General features: G+C 35.6%; 1 non-coding gene across 1 annotated transcript; it reads right to left on the reverse strand.

Annotated features, from left to right (window-relative positions):
* Nucleotides 1-6,515: 6,515 nt before the first annotated feature.
* Trnat-ugu (transfer RNA threonine (anticodon UGU)) lies at nt 6,516-6,591 on the reverse strand. Its single transcript has one exon. It is a non-coding gene; the product is annotated as a tRNA-Thr (tRNA).
* Between the last annotated feature and the right edge of the window lie 3,421 nt (nt 6,592-10,012).

A 10,012-nucleotide genomic window follows, 5' to 3' on the forward strand; every position in this document is an offset into this window, starting at 1 on the left:
CGAACTTTGTGTTCATAAAATGGAGAGAAAACGATGGTAATATTGCCTACTGATGATTTGGAGGAGCGTGGTGCAGGGGAGTGAGGCCAATGGAGATGGTCGCAAAAGCGATCAGGATGATGGCAATAAAAGATTTGGAATAATTCTCAAAGCAGAAGAATTATTAATCATTATAGATCACAATTATTCAAATCGCCATATCGTAATAAGGTGAGGTCAAACTCTAATTACTTCTACAACAATAAAACATCGTTAGTAGATAAAAGTGAGCCTTTATTATCGATGACGTCCTGATGCCTTAATTCAAATAATAAGCGAAATGTCTCATTAAAACGTCCAAACACAGTCTTTGTTCCTTAGCTATCTGGTGCGGCAATTATCACACTGCTTTGGACCAGAAAATATACTAGCTGAAGAAGAGACAAAGTAATAAGTATTACTGATTATAATCAGTGTAATTCTCCACTAATTACAGAAACAGGTAAATGTTAGCCTTCAAATATGGCCGCCCTTTAAATTACATTATTGCTGTTTCCTTATTGGTTATTACAATAACTGCTCTGTTGAAATAATGCCATTAGGAAGGGTAATTGGAAGTGATTCTTTATCTTTAATATACCGGCTAAGCATCACACAAAAAGAAAGTCCGCCCTATTTTGAGAGGTTATTCTTTACACGATTATTGAAGCACATTAAAATTGATATAAATTTTAATAACTAATGTTTGATACCCCACTTGTGTCAAACAAATTGCAAATCATCCAGATTTTAATAATTTTGAGAAAATTTGTGCTATTTATAAGCTTGTACTGTCTATTACCGTGTAGAAAGGTACACTTAACCACGCAAAATGCTCTCGCAATTCAAAATATAATGATCAGGGCAAGTTTTTACTGATCGATGACAGTTGTTGACGATCACTCACTTATAACAAATAGCAAGCTAAGCAATTTTACACACCGTGATCTGAGTGAGTTTGCAACTTTCAAAATCGAGAACTCAAACGCAAGCTATCCAAATTATTACCACGTTAATTATCAATTTCTATGTTTTAGAATCAATCGCGTAATCACGTTAAAAAGTCCGGAATTTCTTTTTGTGTGGTGTTTACTTGATTATAATGCCCACTGACTCAATGTTTAATACCCATGCAGTCAAGGTTTCCTTCTAGCACCATGGAGAGCCCATGGGTTATCCAGCACTGTCACATTGTAAAGTAATAAAGCAATGGTTCTTGGTTTTTATTTGTTGTTCTGGTAAAATGTTTCGATTTGTTATGTCTGAGGCAGATACCTCATTATTTCAACGTTTTTAAAAAAATATTATACAAAAATAATTCAAACCAAGGAATTTCCTCTCACTTGCCTCCCAGTCAAAATGAAACATTATTTAGAATTAGACATTTATTTTTTGCCAAAATGTTTCAACATTTCAGATCCCCTCGTTCACTTTCCTTCTACATATACCCTTTTGAAAAAGAAATCCCGGTGCTGTCACTATTACTCGTGTATATTAGAACGGTGCCCGTGAAGACAAGCGCATCTTAAAGGAAAGTGTGAATGAAGAATTCTGGTACTATTTGTTAGTACAATGCAATGCATAAATCAGCAGAGCCAAATAGATGTAAAGTGGTAAACTAAAAGTAAAGATGCAGATTTACCAAACCCGCGATTTGGTAGCCCAATTGAGCAAATTTTGACGATATTCCTCATGACTTTTGATTGTTTTCTGTCCCAAAAGCTAGAAATAGTTAAAAAGTGTCAGACTTTCCGACATTAGCTTCTGCGACATTTTGTAGTATCCTGTCCCATATAAACCAAAGAGAAACTTGGGCGACTTTTTGATAATTCGTACTGTGATTTGGGCCGAATAGTTTTGGCAACCCTGCAAAGATATACTGCACGGTACCATTGATCCTGCTGTGAACCTAAGGGACAGCTCTAATGAACCCTAATGAGAAGAACCTGTCCCTGTTACCACATAGGACATTTGAAGAATCAAACATTATTCAAAAATGACAAGAAAAATTTACAGCGGTATCATTAATGAGTTTTTGTTTTTCAGGAGCTCCACAGCAAAGGTCTTTCTATTCTATAGGCAAGAGAATATGTGTTTCAGCCCTGTTATTATTCCAACCTTTCAGTAGACAGCACTTTTGATATATTCAGCAGACAGCAATCTTCAGTAGACAGTATTTTTGCCAGTAGACAGTATTTGTGCTCATATCATTAGTATACAGTATTTCTACACCTCCAGTAGACAGCATTTGTTATCTTCATTAGACAGCACTTGTGTTATCTTCAGTAGACAGCATTTGTGTTATCTTCATTAGACAGCACTTGTGTTATCTTCAGTAGACAGCATTTGTGTTATCTTCATTAGACAGCACTTGTGTTATCTTCAGTAGACAGCATTTGTGTTATTTTCAGTAGATAGCACTTGTGCTATCTTAAGTAGACAGCATTTGTGTTATTTTCAGTAGAGCATTTGTTTTATCTTCAGTAGACAGCATTTGTGTTATCTTCAGTAGACAGCATTTGTGTTATCTTCATTAGACAGCACTTGTGTTATCTTCATTAGACAGCACTTGTGTTATCTTCAGTAGACAGCATTTGTGTTATCTTCAGAAGACAGCATTTGTGTTATCTTCAGTAGACAGCATTTGTGTTATCTTCAGAAGACAGCATTTGTGTTATCTTCAGTATATTCAGTAGACAGCATTTGTATTATTTTCAGTAGAGCATTTGTTTTATCTTCAGTAGACATCACTTATATCACCTCAGTGAACAGTATTTATGCCATCTTCAGAATTTGTATTATCGTCAGTAGATATAATTTATGGAATAATATAAAACCTGCTAAATAGATGTTCAAAGCCTTTTTATACAAACTATTCCAATTTATATCTGTAATCAAATGTTGAAAGCATGAATGATGGAATCAATAATTTCAATCTAAACATGTTTAATAGACAAAAGATCAGGTACTAAAACTGCATTACCATGGATATTGGAGCTCTTGCTGTTTGTACGTAAACAAGATGGGAGTGTACTATCCCTGGGTGTATTATGATGATAAAACAAGACCTGAACCCTTTCAGAAGTAGCTAGAAGTGTACAAGAGAGACAAGTACGAAACACTTAGCTTAAATTCAACGGCATCCTTTAGGGCACATATGAGTATTGATTTCACCTACTTGGCTGATAACCTGAAGGCATATCAATGATAGAAACTTATCATGTACATTACACCAGCTGCCATGCTACGCACTTCCTCTTTCTGCCTCCCCATTATCCTCTTTACCCTTCACATACTGGGGAAGTCTTTGATTTCGTATTCAACCTTTTGATATCATTGAGTAAGCTTCCAGGTGACAGAAAAAAATGAGACATCATGTCAACATTGTAAAATAAATCTTAGAAGATTTGCCAAAGAAACGATGCGTTGGAAGATGTCAGTTTTGATTAGTTTTAGAATTGAGACAGAACATTGGAGATTGTCTAAAGTTGTGTAACACCTAATGCGTATATGAAGAGCTTTGTTTCAAAACCCCTTACATCCACTTGAGAAATTTTGAGAAATCACTAAAAAATCATCAAAAATCTCACTGATATAAGGGGGTTTGCAACAAACGCAGTTTTTGGTGGGATGCTTGGGTAGGATAAGCATCCTACCAAAAACTTCTTTTGTTGAAAGCCCCCCTTATATCAGTAAGTTTTTTGATGATTTTTTGATTATTTCTCAAAACTGCTCAAGTGGATATAAGGGTTTTTGAAACAAAGCTCTTCATTATAGTGCTCAATCTATCAGTGCTTCTGTAATCCACGATTCATTCATTAAGGCTGTCTTGTAATTCCAAATCCATTATTCTGAAGAGACATAATTCTGAAATGCTCTGGCTGTACGTTATACCAAATGTTTGTAATGTGTTAGAGTGAAATGGATTTTGGCATGATAAACCTTAATCACAAAATCTACGGTGTATTATGCTCCTTGAAAATGATAAACCTTAGGAATTATGATGCAGCACCGAAGCACCCACTAAATGGCAGAATATAACAAAACAAATAACAAATTGATAAACAGCATATCACTCTAACAAATTGCCGACTCATTATATAATTATAGCCGAACGATAATAGCCAAATTCAATTTTTTATCTAAATTGAGTTTTGTCCAGGTTATACCAGTCCAGTTCAGTGCACTTTATTAGGTCTCAAACATGACATCTCTAGGACAATAGGACGTATAATTAATTGCTTTTTGTTGTTTAAAATAATGTAATTTTCTAATATTTTCTAGACAAAGTTATCATAAACTAGTAGATTTATTTGCTACACTTTCAATACCCCAATGGCCAATATGAGATGTAATACATTTTTCAAAAAGGCTGACAACTTTAAGAGAGCTTCTCAAAAATATAGACCAACACTGTCAAAATGTCACGAGGTGCTAAGAATGTTGTCAAAATGCCAGGAAGTATGTTAAGAATGTTGACATTAATTACAATTATGCACATAGCTGTAAAAACATAGACATACAAGGTGACATGAGGTCCTCAGAGAGTGGAAAATTGCAAACAACACAAGTATTGGAATATTTGAGGAGAGAAGCTTTTCAAATCCTTAAAGCAATATTGTGTGATTTCTTGAGATTTTGAAGCCCTTGGCTTTTGAAATAATATAAAAAACAAAAATCATATACAATAATATGAAAAAAATGCAGTTATGAAAAATCCAGTTCAAATGAAATTATTTGAAGAAAAACGTGCTGTTTTAAAATGTTGAAAATACCTTTCTTCGGACCACTTCTATTACATGTCTCAGCAAGTTCCTTACAGCCAGTCAACTTAGTGTGCAAAACCTGTGATGTTGTCATAAATAGGGTAGGATTTTGTTTTATTGGGTTTATTGAGACATCAACGTGCACTACAGTCGTATGAAAATCATAATTTTTAACAAGAAAATGAGGCAGATGGTTGTGTAAAGTTTAAAATGTTGCTCTAAAGGCTGGAGGTACATATGGTAGATAACCTATTTCTTAAAATATTGCATTTTCAAGCTACGATGGTTAAAACAATGTAAACATTTAGTCCATTATGTTACTCATTTCATGAACCAATGCACACATATTGTACATGGAAAACACTGTGACAATACGTAGTGTATTGTCACGGTGAAGACCGTGCTTGGAAGAGTATGCTGTATGCTAGCATACGTATGGTTACGGTATATCCGTCGTCAAAATACCACGTACTTTAGTACAGTAATAGCGCCCTCTGTTGGTCATAATTCACTTTAAAATGTATTTTCAACGTAGTGAAGAAATATTTTAGGTAATATAACACTATAGAATATAAAAACTAGTATTTTTAGAAGTTACATTTCAAGGTCATTACATTAAGGGAACTGGAATGAGCGTTTTGAGCGTTTCGACAGCATTTTATGTGGGACATGAGAGCACATCAGACCTATCGAATTGCATTTTGAATACGAAGAATGTCTTTCTGATATCAAACAATTTTCATTTTATGAAATTCACGATATAATACAAATTTTATGACAAATTATTAAAATTTGATATTTTTCAAATTTTTGATATATAACAGTCCTCGAAGTAAATTTGATAAATTTAATGATATAGTCTTAAAGTGTATGTAGCTGGGAGGAAAAGCCGACGATCAATTGAAAATGTTGCCCTTTCATATTGAAGATATGGATTTTTTCCCAAAAAGGCCTAATTTTTGTTGGTGTTTTTGGAAAAAAATCCATATCTTCAATACGAAAGGTCAACGTTTTCAATTAATCGTCGGCTTTTCATCCCACCTACATACACTTTAGGTAGAAATCATCAGATTTATAAAGTTTACTTCGAGTACTGTTAAATATCAAAAATAGCAATTTTTAATGATTTGCCATAAAATCTGTATTACATTGCGAATTTCAAAAATCAAAATTATTTGATATCAGAAGGCCATTCTTCGTATTCAGAATGCAATTCGATATGTCTGATGTGCTCTAATGTCCCACAATAAATACTGTCCAAACGTTCATACCCCTTCCCTTAAGGTTACTCAAGGTTTTAACATTAAGGTTTTTTTTTAATAGGAGACAGCCCGTCACCCTTAAGGTTACGTATTGTTGTTTAAATAAACATTAATTTTCACCAGGTTCGCCGTCGCAAATAATAAAGGAGACAAGGAGAAAAAGTTATCCCGCCTGGGAATCGAACTCAGGACCTCAGGTTTACGAGACCTATGCCTTAACCACTTGGCCACGGGAGCTTCATGATTAGGCTGGTTGAAACTCGAACCCATAAGCGGTCACTTAAACTTATCTCCTCCCCGCAAATAGCCCATAGTAGCTAGAGCCGTAAATGCGAGAAATAAATTGCCATCCTCCCTGTGAGGAAATATAACACGGAAAAACAGTGGCATGATCGACGGGAATTATATAAATAAACATTAATTTTCACCAGGTTCGCCGTCGCAAATAATAAAGGAGACAAGGAGAAAAAGTTATCCCGCCTGGGAATCGAACCCAGGACCTCACGTTTACAAGACCTATGCCTTAACCACTTGGCCACGGGAGCTTCATGATTATTGTTGTTTGTTGATGCTGGGGCCCAGTATCAACCAAAAACATCAAGGCCGCAGAGCCGGCAGGCCCGAGGCCGGAGACTCCCATACGACGACTAAACACTCCAATGGGACCCCAATATAAGGGCCCCGCAGGGCAAGAAAGAGTTTCCCTCATTCTTCAGGCCCTGCCCTCTATCGGGGGCTAATTTATAGTTTAAGCTTGTTCGCTATTGTTTTTGGAGCAACATTGTTTCTTTATAAGCCTGCGGCGCAACCTTGAACAATATTGTCTTAGCAATAATCTTTTGAGATAACGCCCCGTAGCCACCCCATACCTCATTTTGATTTTTAACATACCAATATTCTGCTTTTTATATTGTATGGGGTCGCATATTACCTCAAATATTTCGTCACTACGTTGAACATACGTAATTATGACCAACAGAGGGCGTTATTATTGTACTAAAGTACGTGGTATTTTGACAACGGTATACACCGTGACCATACGTATGCTAGCATACAGCATACTCTTCCAAGCACGGTCTTCACCGTGACAATACACAACGTATTGTCACAGTGTTTTCCATGTACATACGTGAGGATCAGGTGTTCACATGGACAATGCATCTTTACGATGTCCCTAGTTGATACAATGTCGATGTCTAGATCTAAAAGGTTTGAGTTATTTATGGTGATAAATGTAGTTAATCATTGTTATTTGTACATATATATATATATATATATATATATATATATGATACTTAAAGGAGGGTGACCCGATATATTTTGGAAAATCAAATTCTTTAAAACTTAAATATAACATAAAATCTCGTCCCTTTCAAGCATTCATGAATAAAAAGAGCACGTAAATATTTCTTGTAAATGTGACTAATTCCTTATGGAATTACTAACATTTATACAGCGTGATACTGGTAGTCTACAGTATTTTTTTATTATTGATAATCATCATGATTATGTAATATATTGATATCAAAGACTATATTTTTCTCATTAACAAATTGAAATTAGGAGTTTCAAATCGGTGTATTTCCGAAGATATCATCAAATAACTGTCGAATTAGTCTCAAACGTGGCATACCACAGTCGAGACTAATTCAACAGTTTTTTGATGATTTCTTTGGAAATATACTGAATATTTTACCTGATACCAAAAGCTGCATTTTGATGGGGGTAAAGTGGGGGATAAGGCTGTCAATCGAAATGGTTATACATTAGTTTTTAGGAAAGAATGGCATCCTGCATAATATAAATATTGTGAATGGTATTATGTGCTATCTCCAGTAGATGGCATTTTATGCTGGTAGCATTTGTTATATTTAATGCACACTGTGCTGCCTTTAGTTGGTAATATTAATGATATCTTCAATAGGCATCATTTATATTATATACATTCAGTAGACAGCATACTACCTTCAATTTAAGCAATCTTCTGTAGACAGCAGTTACGCTATCTTCAGTAGGCAACGAGTGAATATCTTCAGTAGATAGCATTTACGCTATCCCCAGTACACATTATTTTTGCCATCTTCTATAAACATCATTTATGCTATCTTCAGTAGACCGTCTTTAAATATTAACCTTCAATAGGCGGTATTTGTAGACTGCACTTGTACTATATTCAGTATAGGCAGCAATCGCATTTTTTTCAGCAAAGGCATTTTGTGTTTCATATTCATTTGGCAACATTATTATATATTCACTCAGCCGGTAAATGGTATTGCCTTGTTTTCGGTCAACCAAAAGACAGCATAATAATGGTGTTGAGTTATCATTAAGGTTATACTAAACTTTGTAATGATCGATCCAGAATGAGACTGCATGTAGCCCCCTTTAAAATTATCTATTTCTGGAAATAAATATCGTAGAGAGAAAACGCAAACTACGTCTAAAAGCTGAAAGTGTAAGGGTTATTATTATGCTTGAATTTTCCACTTGGCTCAAAAAGAAATGTACTTTTCAAACATTTCAATTTTTTTTCAATATCCGGAGCATCAAGATTTTTGGGAACATGGCCATAATTTCTCAGTGGAAGTGGCGATTTTGTTGGGAACTACGACGCACATTACAAACAAGTCAATAAAAGAATGTGCATATTCATTCTTGATATTGCTTGTCTCGATTTGTTTTAGTAAGCTTACATGTTGGCCGAATTTGAAGTAAAATGGCCTCCACTTGTATGTCGTTTTGTAACCAGTAATAATAATTCCGTGCACGATTTCATAGACAAAATTCTGACCTACATTATTTCTATAAACCCTCTTCTATATGCAGGTGCTATTTAAATTTTTATTTCGATAGCAGAAAATTGAGATATTTGCTATTTTTCCGACTCGCTGCTGTCAAATTGTCTAGTTTCGCGATAAAAAGATACAGCGAAATCAATATTTTTTAGAACCATTTCACCTCGTTTCGGCTTGTGCTTTGAAGTACAAACTTCAAAATTGATATAGTGATTCTATATTTCAAGCTGCGTCATACTGTGTTTTTCTTACCTCTGATTGTCGCTGCTCAAGGCCAAAATTCGAAATTTTTTGGACAAAAGTGGCACTCTCATTTTTTTTTTACACACGCTGTTTACGTACGACATGTACGACGGGCTCTATTTGTGGTGTTGCCGCCGGGTGTTGCCGAGTTTGGATTTTAAAATATTTAGGTATTTTCTAGCTTAAAATCTAGCGCCAATGAACCTGGTGCATGGGAGGGAAAATGTGGGGGGTGGGTAGTTAGGGCGCGAAAAAAATGTGCACATTTTCATGCTTGCTGCGCTTGCAACAGGTAGATATTTAGAAATCCATTTAAGGTATGGGTATGGAAATTGGGGATCCCAAAAAATTGGCATATATGCCTAGGCATATGCAAAGGGGTGGGGGCATTTTTGGCAGGCCAAGGGGGAGGGGGCCACAAAAATTTGGCAGTCCAGGGGGTGGGGACAAGCAATTTTTGGCTGGCCGAGACGGGAGGCAAGCGATTTTTAGCGAGTCGCTTGGAAATTTTGGCTTATAGGCCTAATTAGTAGGCTAATACCGGTACTGATTGCACAGCCTTTCGAGAAAGCAATTTTTGGCAAGCCGGGGCCGGGGAGGAATAAATTTTGGCAAGTCGAAAGGGAGGAAGAATGACTTTACCTAGCACACATTAAAGGGGGCATTTCGTGATCCACAGCCTCATACAACCCCATAGGCCTACGTCCTTTCTCACAAGTTAAGATTTTTATACCACTCATCCCGCTCTGGCCACATGTTTAGGCATTTTCACGCAGATCAATTCGTTAAGCAATGGAAAATATTGCCAAATTTGAATTTCGTTTTAAAAGCCTACTCCCCATTAAAAAAAAACACACTAATTTTGGGGATTAAAAAAGTTCTGTAAAATGAAACAAAAGGCTGCCTCAATCCTAATTATTCATTTAAT

This window comes from Amphiura filiformis, chromosome 3 (genome assembly GCF_039555335.1).
Source record: "Amphiura filiformis chromosome 3, Afil_fr2py, whole genome shotgun sequence".
Classification (NCBI taxonomy): domain Eukaryota; kingdom Metazoa; phylum Echinodermata; class Ophiuroidea; order Amphilepidida; family Amphiuridae; genus Amphiura; species Amphiura filiformis.